Raw genomic sequence first — 11,250 nt, forward strand, 5'->3', positions numbered from 1 at the left:
AAGACAGGGATGTGATAAGAGCAATCCTAGGCTTTTCGCCCAGGCACTAAGGGAGCGATCTCATACACAAATGTGTCTATAAATAGAATCCATACTGCACTTCAATTAATAATTTAAAAGCACTTTGCAAACAGGGTTAAAAAAACAGGAACCTAAAGGCTCAAAATCAATAGTTCTGTCCCATCCCAAGCTGGTGAGTTGCACAAACAGATGTTTGAGCTTTATATCATTTTATAAGAACAGTGGAAGCTGGGGGCCGCCTGGGTGGCCCAGTCTGTTAAACATCCTACTGCTCTTGGCTTTGGCTCAGATTGTGATCTCAGGGCTGTGAGACTAAGCCCTGCACTGGGCTCTGCGGTCACCACTGAGTCTGCTTGAGCTTCTCTCCCTCTCCCTCTTCCCCTCCCCACACTTGTACTCTCTCTCTGAAACAGAGTAAATAGAGACAATCTTAAAAAAAAGAAAGAAAGAAAGAAACATTGGAAGCTGGATGGTTAAGTATCAAAAGGTTTAACATCTACAAGCTCGGACCTATTAATTCTGCCTTTAGAAACTTACTCTTCATAAATTAGCAGTAATACACACAATGATTTTGGTATAGGTTATTGATTATTGATCAAAGCATTATTTATGATGATAAATATTTTAAAGCAGCATAAATGTCTAGCTGTCAGGGAAGTGGTTCAGGCAACTGGGACACCCACTATAGTAGTATGCAAACATTTAAAATCGTATTTTCAGGAGCGCCTGGGTGGCTCAGTTGTTAAGTGTCTGCCTTCGGCTCAGGTCATGATCCCAGGCTCCTGAGATCAAGCCCCGCATCGGGCTCCCCGCGCGGCAGGAAGCTGCTTCTCTCCCTCCCTCTGCCTGCCGCTCCCCCTATTTGTACTCTGTGTCAAATAAAGAATCTTCAGGTAGAATAAAGTCATATTTTAAAACAACATGACAGGACACAAGAAGTCCTCAGTATGCCGCGCGGGGAGAGCTGCTCACAAAGCATTACGGAATGAATCCCAACCGAGGCGTGCGCATTCTACCACACACAAAGGTGGAAAAACACAATGGCTTTTCTTGTATGGTAAGATTATGAATGTTTATTTTGTCCTTTATACTCCTTGCTTGCTTCAATTTTTCTACACAAAACATTTGTGACACTTTTAAAAATAGGAAAAAAAACTTTAAAAACGGATTACGTCAACTAGATTAAAATACCCTTCATCAGTGCAAATCTACTTCTAGTGAGGGTAAACTGGAGGTCAGTAAAGAACAGATACATCCGTTTTCTATAACTATATAATAAACTATCACAAACTGAGCAACTCAAAATTTACATTTATTATCTCACGGATTCTGTGAGTTGAGAGTCTGAGCAGGCTGACCTAGGTTCCCTGCCTCCGGTCTCACAAGGCTGCAGTCATGGTGCTGGCCGGGCTGTGTTCTCATTAGAAGACTCAGTGGGGAAGAATTCACTCCTAAGCTCCACTGGGTATTGGCAGAGGTTGTCTCCTTGCTGTACAACCGAGGGCCCCTGCTTCTTACTGGCTATCCCTGAAGGCCACCCTCGGCTTCTAGAGGTCACCTGAAGTTCTCACCACGTGGGCTTCCCCCACATAGCTGCTTCCGCAAGCCAGCAGAGAGCCTCTAAATGAGTTTCTAACAAAACGAAATTTTATATTAAGGTAACATAATCAAGGAACTGACACCCCATTACTTTTGCCCTATTCTATTGGTTAGAACAAGTCCTACTTCAATAGGAAAAGATTATACAAAGGTGTGAATCTCAGGGATCATGGTGAGGCCATCTTCATACAGTCTGTCCACTAAATCTGTCTCCCGAGGCAGAGCCCAGGCAAAGGAGGGAAACATGTGCTTGGATCTGAAGGCTCTTCTGATCCACTGACTACCCATAAACAAAACTGAACCCTGCTCTCTCTGCATGGCTGGGGCAGAACAGGACTGTAAGACATGAAGGGAGCGTCTGCCATGAGCCAGAGTTAACACAGAGGATTTAAGCAGGGAGGTGGGACCTGTGCCAGCCTTGAAGGACAGTTAAGACTTAGATCCCCAGAAAGGAATAAGAAAAGGAAGCTTTTTCTTTACAATAAGGAAAGGTAGAGAGACAGGAGGTGGGTTCTGAGGAGAGTAAGTAGGATGGTTTGTTCAGAACAAGTATAAACCAACACACTGTTAGTTTCACATTGTAGTCAGTCCCCTGAGGACCAACATACCTGCAGACCTTGCACACTTGTAAGTCTTCAAACAAGACCTACAGAGGAACACGGGCTGAGTTTTGGCTAACTATGCAGAACTGACATCAATTACCCTCCATAGTTTGGTCAATGTTACTACTATTTGTCCGAGCTTCTGGGACATGGAAGACTCCACCTACCTGCTCCATTTGAAACTGAGTATGGCCAGGATGACTCCTCCTGGCCAATGAAATGTGAGAAGAACGGAACTGCAACCCTTCTAAAGTGTAACTGCAGGTGTAAGAAACTCCATGTTCTAAAAGGGTCCAGATCCAGAGTATTTAAGAATCAATTTTGCCAAACTTCCAAGGAACAAAAATCCCTCCCTTTCAGAAGCCAATACAGGGAAGACAAATCATCACCATGATGCCAAATCGGAATAAGGGCAATACCAGAAAAGATTATTATTCGTCAATACTTCTCATGAAAATATATGCCAAAACTGTAAATGAAATATTACCATATTGGATCCAATAATAATTTTTAAAATAGTCTGTCATGACAAAGTACAGTTTATCCCAAGAAATCAATGATGGTTTAAAATTAAAAATTAAAATATTTCGGGGTGCCTGAGTGGCTCAGTGGGTTAAAGCCTCTGCCTTCAGCTCAGGTCATGATCCCAGGGTCATGGGATCGAGCCCCGCATCGGGCTCTCTGCTCAGAAGTGAGCCTGCTTCCCCCCATCTCTCTCTCTCTGCCTACCTCTCTGCCTACTTGTGATCTCTGTCTGTCCAATAAATAAATAAAAATCTTTAAAAAAAAAAAAAAAAATAAAAAAATAAAAATTAAAATATTTCATTTCAGTCACAATTTATTTTATTCAAAGATTTTATTTATTTATTTGACAGAGAAAGGGGGGGGGGAGAACACAAGCAGGGGTAGCAGCAGCAGACGGAGAGAGAGACGTAGGCTCCCAGCTGAGCAGGGAGTCCAATGCAGAGGCCAATCCCAGGACCCCGGGATCATGACCTGAGCCGAAGGCAGACGCTTAACTGTCTGAGCCACCCAGGCGCCCCCTCAGTCATAGTTTAGAGAAAAAAAACATAAAATCATCTAAATAGGTAAAGAAAATCATTTGTTAACATTCAAACTCTATTAATAGTTTTTTTAAATCTTTTACTGAACTATTAGCAGAGGAGACCATCTTTAACCTAATGAAAGGAATCTACCAAAAAACAATAGCACACTTCGTATTTAAGGCTCTAAAAGTATTACCTTCAAAGTGTAAAACAGTATCAGCAGAGCCTTATCAAAATTTCTATGCAACTCTGTCTAGTGTCCAAACAACAGAAATAAGACAAATAATAAATAGGCTTAAAGGCTAGGAAGGAGGAAATGAAATTATCATTATTTACATGGAGAAATCAGAAACAGATCCACATATTTGTAAAGTTTTGTGTTTCAAAGGAAGCACTACAGATCACTGGGGCAAGGATGGTATTCAATAGTGATAAAGCCGGTACAATGGGTTATGCATTTGGAAAAGTTCTAAAATTGTATCTCTACCTCACACCTCACACAAAAATAAGTCCCAAGTAGAATATAAAAAGCAAATATCCAATTTTTTAAAGATGAGGATATCGTATAACCTTGGGGTAACAAAGAATTTCTTAAATAAAACTCAATAATCACAAACCATAAGGAAAAGATTGATAAATCTGACTGCATTAAAATGAAACATCTGTTTGTCAAAACAGCATTTTTAAAAGGCTAAAAAAAAAAATAGGGCACAAATAGAATCCAGAATATATAAATGACTTCTAAAAAGCTATAAAAAGGACTAACAAATGGACAAACAATACATGAAAACAATTTACAGAAGAGGAAACCCATGTGGCCACTAAATGGATAAAAAAATCTTCACACTTACTAGTAAGTAACCTAAGTTGACTAACAACAATTAAAACATCTGAAGGTACAAGGGACTAGAGAGGCTGTGAAGAAACAAACCCTTGGAAAATACTTTGACAACAGCTCTGAGGCTGGAATTGGCCCATTCTATGAGCCCTGCAATCCCACTGGTGCACGCAGACCTGAGAGTGCCCAGCACAGAAGAAAGGTGAGCCAGCAGGAGGTGGCAGTAAGCAACGGTGGAGACTCAACAGGCTGCTCGGTTAAAGACTTCGGGTGAGAGTTAGGCCAGCTAAGAGTATCAAATGCCAGTCTTGCCAGGAGATGAAACTAAGGATAAGAACCTTGCTTACCTGAGGCCACCTCCCCCGCAACAGCAGCTAAAACATTTTGTGTTCTCCTGCCTATCTGATCATGTTATTTCCTCTTCAAACTTTGCCAGCTAAAACTTTCTAGAGCAGCCCCAATTTGTATCAGGTTCCCATGGCTGCTCTAACAAACATCCACAAATTTAGTGGCTTAACACAACAGAAATTAATTATCTTTCAGTTCTGGAGATCAGAATTCAGACACAAGGTCTTACTGGGCTAGAATCAAGGCGTAGACAAGGCTGTGTTCCCTTCTAGAGGCTCTGGTGAGTATCCATTTTCTCACCTTTTCCTGCTTCTAGAGGCTGCTCACATTCCTTAGCTTGTAACCCCTCCCATCTTCTAAGCCAACAATGACAGGTGCTCTTCCTCATTTCCCATCACTCTGACACTAGCTCTTCTGCCTCCTTCTTCCATGTTTAAGGACCATCATGATGAGTTTGGGCCCACCCAGGGAAACCCAGAATAATCTCCTTGTTTTAAAATTGGCTGATTAGATGCACAAACTGAAGGCATTAATAAAATTTAAGAGTAATGTAATGAAAAAATAAATAAATAAATAAAAATAAATAAAATAAAATAAAATTGGCTGATTAGCAACTTTCGTTCCAACTACTACCTTAAATTCTCTTTGCCCATGTAACGTAACATATTCACAGGTTCTGGGGATTTAGGATGTGGACAGCTTTGGGAGGCCATTATTCTGCCTGCCACACCATCTCCAGTTGACTCTCCTCCACACCTCTTGAGTTCTAACACTTTCACAATGCCCTCCACACCCTCACCACCACACTCTGTTCTCCAGTCACATCAACCCTCTGGTCTTTCTGTAATTAATTTTACACCCATCCGTGCCCAAGTACAATTACAATTCACCTTTCAGGTCTCAGCCCAAGGCCACCTCCTCTCTGAAGCCTTTCCTGAGTCCCAGCCTAAATGAATTACCTCGCTTCGACAAGCCAACCCAACTTTCTGTGTATCCCAATTGCAGCACTTAGTGTGGCCCCCTGTAACCATCAGTTTACAAGTCCTTTCGTCAGTCCAAAGTGGAGTCCTTCCATGAAAAATATTGTGTCTCCTTCCCCCGTGAGTTTTCAAATCACAGCACAGGGCCAGGCAAAGAGTGGGCACTCAGAGTATTTCTGAAGTGTGGAGGAGGCAGAAAGAGCCTGCCCCGGGTTTCCCTCAACAGAACAGGTTACTCTCACAGAGTAATAGGAGTTAAGTGTACAGCTGGTGGGGCCAAAGAATTAGCTCAGATGCTCATCGCCAAACACCTTACAAATCACTGCTTAGGTCGATGCACAATTTACAATTGCGTGGAAGAGTTGTGATACCCATTATTTCTTATTGCTAATCTGTGGGCCAATTCTAAAGAACAGATAAAATTAACCTCAAGAGAATAAGGAATTTGTCTAAAGTGACTTACAAAGATTTCCTCAAAATTATAGAAAAGAGAATAGATGCTGCTCCAACGTGGCCAGAATGCCTGGCAACGGACAACGGCCCAACAGCCCCGCCACGCACACAGAGGGTTCCAGTCCTGTCTGGGAAAGCTGGAAAGCACCACATGGGTGTGAGGGGCGCTACAACTGACCTGGTTTATGGAAAAAGAAACCGCTTCTATGTACAAATATGTGTATATATTACAACAAAGGGTACATTTTTAAGAGGGTGGTTGTTAAGGAAACAGGATCGCACTTAATTTCAGTGGTTTGCTACTTGATGTCCACACTCCAGCCAGAAAATTCCCGCATGCTGAGAAGACTAAGTAGCAGGAAAGGGAACGTTGAGTTGACGCCATTATCCACGTGAAAAAAAGAGAACAACATGGCTTGAGTTTTTACAAGATATGCTTCCGTTCAGACGCAACACAACTTCCCTGTTCGACTGTTGGACTTTTTTTTAATGTGTAAATTTTGAAAATGACTTTATTTTTTTTTATTTTAAATTCAATTAGTCAACACGCATTTGCTGCCTGGGTTGTCCTTTTCATAGCTTTTTAGGAGTCACTTATATACTCCCTCAGACGTGTCCAACCATTCGTCAGCCCCGTACAGCGCGGAGCTCGTCACCACACGCGGACGGACTCCAAAAGCGGCCGCGCTGGACGGCGACTGGGGACAGGAAACCGGACCAGCGGCCGCGCTCAGCACCATGGACAGGGCGGGCGCCAGCGGCTTGCGCAGTCGCAGCCTCTAGGACCCAGAGCTCCGGGCGAGCCGCCCGCCTCCCAGTCGGCCGGTTTCAGGCTAAGCCTCAGGGTGGGACCGAGTCCAACACATCGGAAGGTATTTTTCTTTGTTTTGGCCCAAAGGACCAGCCTTCGCTAACGGGAAGTACAATTCCCGTCTACCAAGAACTGCTTCGGCGATCACCGCGCAGTGGAGCCCTGAGGTCTCCTGAAATAGGACTGACTTCGCGCGGCACGTGGCGGCCAGTCCGGGAACCGGCCAACACCCAGCCTCGAACGCGAAGCTGTTTCGCGGGCCTCAGCCGCCCCCCAACAACAGGAAAAAGACAACTTTCTTTAAATGGCAAAATGAGCCCACGTGTTGACGTTTTCACATAATTACCTAAGAAATATGACCACAAAGGTGTGTATTTTCCGCAGCCCCGAGTATCAACAGACACTTGCGGGAAAGGGGTGCCCTGAGGCCCAGCAGCGTCGGCGACCAGCACCGCCCACCGCGGCTCCAGTCACACCCCGAAGCCTGAGCCCGCGCCGCGCCGGTCCGGCTCCGAGGCCAGCTCCTCCTCCTCCCGCCAGGCGCTGCGGAAACCGGAGGGCACCGGGCACGGTGGGAAAGCGGCGAAGCGCTGAGCGCCCCGGGACACCTGCGGTGCGTCCCGCACAGGTGACAGCCCACAGCGCGGGCCCCGGCGGCGCCGGAGGACGTGCGTGGGAGGGGGTCTCCGGCGGGTGTCCGAGTCCGGGACACCACCCGCAGCCAGCGGCTCGGCTCACGCCGGGGAGGCCGGACGTCCCGGCTGTCGCCCGCCGCCCCGCCCCGCCCCGCCCCCAGCGCCAGGTCGCGCGAACGGTCTGCTTGGCCCAAAACGCGAGTCTCCGACACGAGGGAAGGAGACGCGCTGTTCCGGGGCACGAAGGCTGGGGGTCGCCCTCCGCAGGGACACACCGCACGCGCTCCCCTGGCCCGACCCGAGCAGCAGCACTCCGCCCCGAACGCCCGGGCCCCGACGGACGGCGACGGCCCGCGCCACCGGCAGCTCGCACTGCGGGGCCCGCCTCCCGCCCGCCTGCGGGGCTCCGCCGAGCCGGCCGCCCTCCCGCCCCCTCCGCAGGTCGCGCGCGGTCCCCCACGCACCGCAGCGCGCTGCGACCCGACGTCCACGCCGCCTCGAGGACAGGCGGGAAGCGGAAGCCACCCGAGCCGCGGAGGACCGCGCTCCGCTGACTCCCGACGCGACACGCGAGTGACACACTTCAGAGCGGGAAGAAGGCGCGAGACGGGACCCCAGGCGCGTCCCCACGGCCGTCGCGGGGCGGAGCGGGACCCTCGCGGGGCGGAGCCGGACCCTCGCGGGGCGGGACCCTCGCGGGGGCGGCGGGCGAGAGCTCTGCCCGCACACGTGCACGCGGGGCCAGGAGGTCACCGCCCCGCCCGCCCCGCCCCGCCGGCGCGACCCCGACCCCCACCCGAGGCGCTCGCGAGGCGGCAGGTGTCCGCCGACCAGCACGACGCGCCGCCCCTCCGCTCCCCGCAGCGCCGCCCGCGCCGCCAACTTCGGAGCGGAGGGTCGGGGACGGCGCCCGCTGCCTGACCCGCGAGCCCGCGCGGCCCCGGGGGCGGAGGGCGGCCGGGACCCGGGCTCCCCGCGGCCCCGGCGGGTCTCCCGGGCCCTCGCGCTCGACCGGCGCCACACTGGCGCCCCCGATCCGGAGCCCCGCGGGCAAAGTTAGCGGCCGCCGCCCGCCCCGGCCCGCGCCCTTGCTCGGACGCCCGCTGCGACCCCCGGCCCTGCCCCCGACCCCGACCCCGGGCCCCGACCCCCCCGGACCCGGCCCAGGACCCCCGCCCCCGACCCCGCGGGCTACCGCTCACCTGTGTGCGGACGAGGGCGTGCCCGCCGGCGGGCCGGGCCGGAGCCCGGGGTGGGGCCGGGCTGGGGGGAGGGAGAGCGGGTGACGACGGGGCGGTCGAGGCGGCGGCGGAGCCTGAGGCGACCGAGTCTGAGGCGACTGAGGCGGCGGTAGCTGCTCCTCGCGCTCCAGCCAAGGCGCTGCGCGCGGCGCGGGCCCGCCCCTGCTGCGCTGCTGACCAATCCCACGCCGCCCGCCGCCGCTGGCCCCGCCCCCCGCCCAAGGACTGGGCCTCGCGAAAGCGGGCGCGGCGGGCCAATCGAACGGAGGAACAGCGACGGATGAGGCCAATCGGAGCCCTAGAAGCTCTCTGGGGCGGGGCCAATGGTGATGGGGGCGTGACGGAAGTTAGGGCGGGGTCTTGGGTCTGCGAGTCACAGGTCGTGGGCGGGACCACGATCTTGTCACTGGGCAGGGGCGGTGCCAGGCTTGAGGGGAGCCCAAGGTGGGGCGGAGCTATAAGTGAAAGGGGCGGGGTCTCCGGTGAAAGGGTCATGGGGGGCGAGGCCAGTGGGTGGGCCCCAGAACTGGGGCGAGACCACAAATGGGTACGGCAAGAGGCGGGCAAGAGGCTGGCGAGTAGCCGGAGGTGTGGCCTGGGGCGCTCCCTGATTCGTGGAGGCGAGGCGGGACCACTGTGGAGCGGGGAGGGGACGGGTCGCCAGCTAAGGGCGTGGCCTGGTGCGGTTTCTGGGCGCGGCAGAGGCGAGCTCTGGGGAGGGACGGGGATATGGAGGGGAGAAGGGTAGGTCCCTGGAGCGTGGGGGGTGTGGCCTGGGCGGGGACTGTGAGGCTGGGGGCGGGGCCAAAGGTGGGGTGGGAAGGGCGGGTCCCTAGAGGGAAAGGGGTGGGGCGTTGGCCTGGGCGCGTCCCCGGGCTAAGAGAGGAGGGGGCGGGGAGGGGAGAGGGAAGGTGAGGGCGGTAACTTGCTGTGGGCGTGGCCTGTGGCGGGCTCGGGTCACTAGCCCCGGGAGCGGCCTGGTTGGTCTCGGGCGTGGGACCCGCTCAGTGGACCCAGACCCGGGCCTGCACCCTCCGCGGCCGGCGCCCTCCCCCTCCTCGCCCCGCAGGTCTGGGACGCCCAGGGCGGGCGTCCCGTAGCAGTCCGCGTAGCGGGCAGTCTCCGCGCCGGCTGGCCAGCTCCGGAGACCCCGCCCCTCTCGGGCCGCCGGCCCAGCCCAGGTCACCCCGCCGCGGGGCGAGCCGGCCCAGCATCTTCCGGGCTCCTCAGCAGGTGCCCCGGCGTTCCTGCCCGCCGTGGAAGCCGCTGCTAGTCTGTGGGTCCGGACGCCCGGGAGCCGCTGCACTTCTGCGCCAACGTTCGCAGGTGCTTGGGTCAGCACACCTGCCCGCAGGTGACCCGGGAAGGTGACCAAGACCGCCTGAAGAGCTACTGGGCTGTCCTCAGGGGACACAAGGCCTTGCCTGTTTCTGTTTTATTATCCTTTCTTCCATACCTCCTGGCCTTCCTTCGGCTTTGTTTGTATTTAGGGTGACTTTGGAGGGACTGAACCCTTGTGTGTCTTCTGTGCATTTGGGGCCTATTCTTAGCAAAGATCGTTTCTTCCAGTGTGGCATCACATGGCACCAGACAGCACGGTGACCTCCAACGGCACAGGAGTGACCCATGGGGCAGCCAGGCCTTCAGGGGTCCCAGGACTCACTACCTCGCACCCCTCCGGAAGCCACGGGAGGGAACTCGGCCTCGCTTCGCCTTCTTCGGCCTCCTTAGCACCAGGAGGGGTTAGTTGGCTGCCAGGACAGACACTGGGATGGGCCTGGGAATGCAGCTGGGACACTGAGCGCCCCTATTGGTACCGTTTGCCCCTAGGCTGAGGCAAGAGGCATTCCTCCGGCTTCTCCTCTGTGAACCCTACTCCTTCGTGGGCCACTGGAAGCCCACCCACATATGACCACTTCTTTTTGTAGGATCTTCACCCCAGTACACAATGGACCCCTCAGGCATTCAGAGACAGGCAAGGCTCGGTGACACTCAGACACAGGGCAGCAGTCCATGCAGGCATGGCACGGGGGGGGGGGGGGACGGTCAGGAAGATCTGTGCCTCATTTGTCTTCACATGTCACTTGTGTATTCTAAAACAGCCTTTTAAAAAGAAAGGGCCCGACTTCAGGTTGAGGGACTGTGGGTGGGGTCCACCTAGAAGGGCAGTAGCACTGGGGACAGCAAGAACACAAACAGCATCTGGGTCATGAGCCTTTCCAAAGAAGGAGGTCACAGAGGCAAGGGCCCCCCAGCAGTATGGATAGCTGCTGTCACTTGGAGCAGAGAGACATGCTTAACCATGTGCTCCGGGAGGACAGCTCTGTGGGTAGGAAGGGCGATGCAGAGGGGCGGAGGGGAGGCCCTGGCTGGGTCTCACGGTCGGTGGGGGGTGGGGGGTGTGGAGCATGGCGCTGGGAAGTGAGCAAGAGCACCCCGCAGGACGTGCACCCAGAGACCAGGGCTGCAAGGACTTACCACGTCCTGACTATGTGGCTCTAGCTGGTCCCCTCACCTTGACTCTGTGGGCAGAGACCCAGGGTCCCCACTCCTAAGGCCAGAGTGTGCAGTGGTGGGGGGAGCACAGGCAGAGCGCCCCAGTCTACCCCTGAGATTACAGGCTGCCAGCCTCCCACTTCCCCAGCCTCTCCAGGGGCTCTCGTCCCCTCAGCTGCC

At 53.6% G+C, this 11,250-nt stretch overlaps 1 protein-coding gene across 10 annotated transcripts in view; it reads right to left on the bottom strand.

Annotated features, from left to right (window-relative positions):
• Window positions 1-8,727, bottom strand: part of PCBP3 (poly(rC) binding protein 3) — a 244,439-nt gene extending 235,712 nt beyond the window's left edge. For 8 of the 10 annotated variants that reach the window (XM_047718070.1, XM_047718043.1, XM_047718051.1 and 5 more), the window contains exon 1: window positions 8,536-8,726. The gene's annotated coding sequence lies outside the window, so the exon portion shown is untranslated. Of the gene's footprint in view, window positions 1-8,535 lie in introns of all 10 variants that reach the window. The other 2 variants (XM_047718025.1, XM_047718060.1) reach the window with 2 other exon arrangements.
• Window positions 8,728-11,250: the final 2,523 nt, after the last annotated feature.

The sequence above is a fragment of the Lutra lutra genome, chromosome 1 (assembly GCF_902655055.1).
Source record: "Lutra lutra chromosome 1, mLutLut1.2, whole genome shotgun sequence".
Taxonomy (NCBI): Eukaryota; Metazoa; Chordata; class Mammalia; order Carnivora; family Mustelidae; genus Lutra; species Lutra lutra.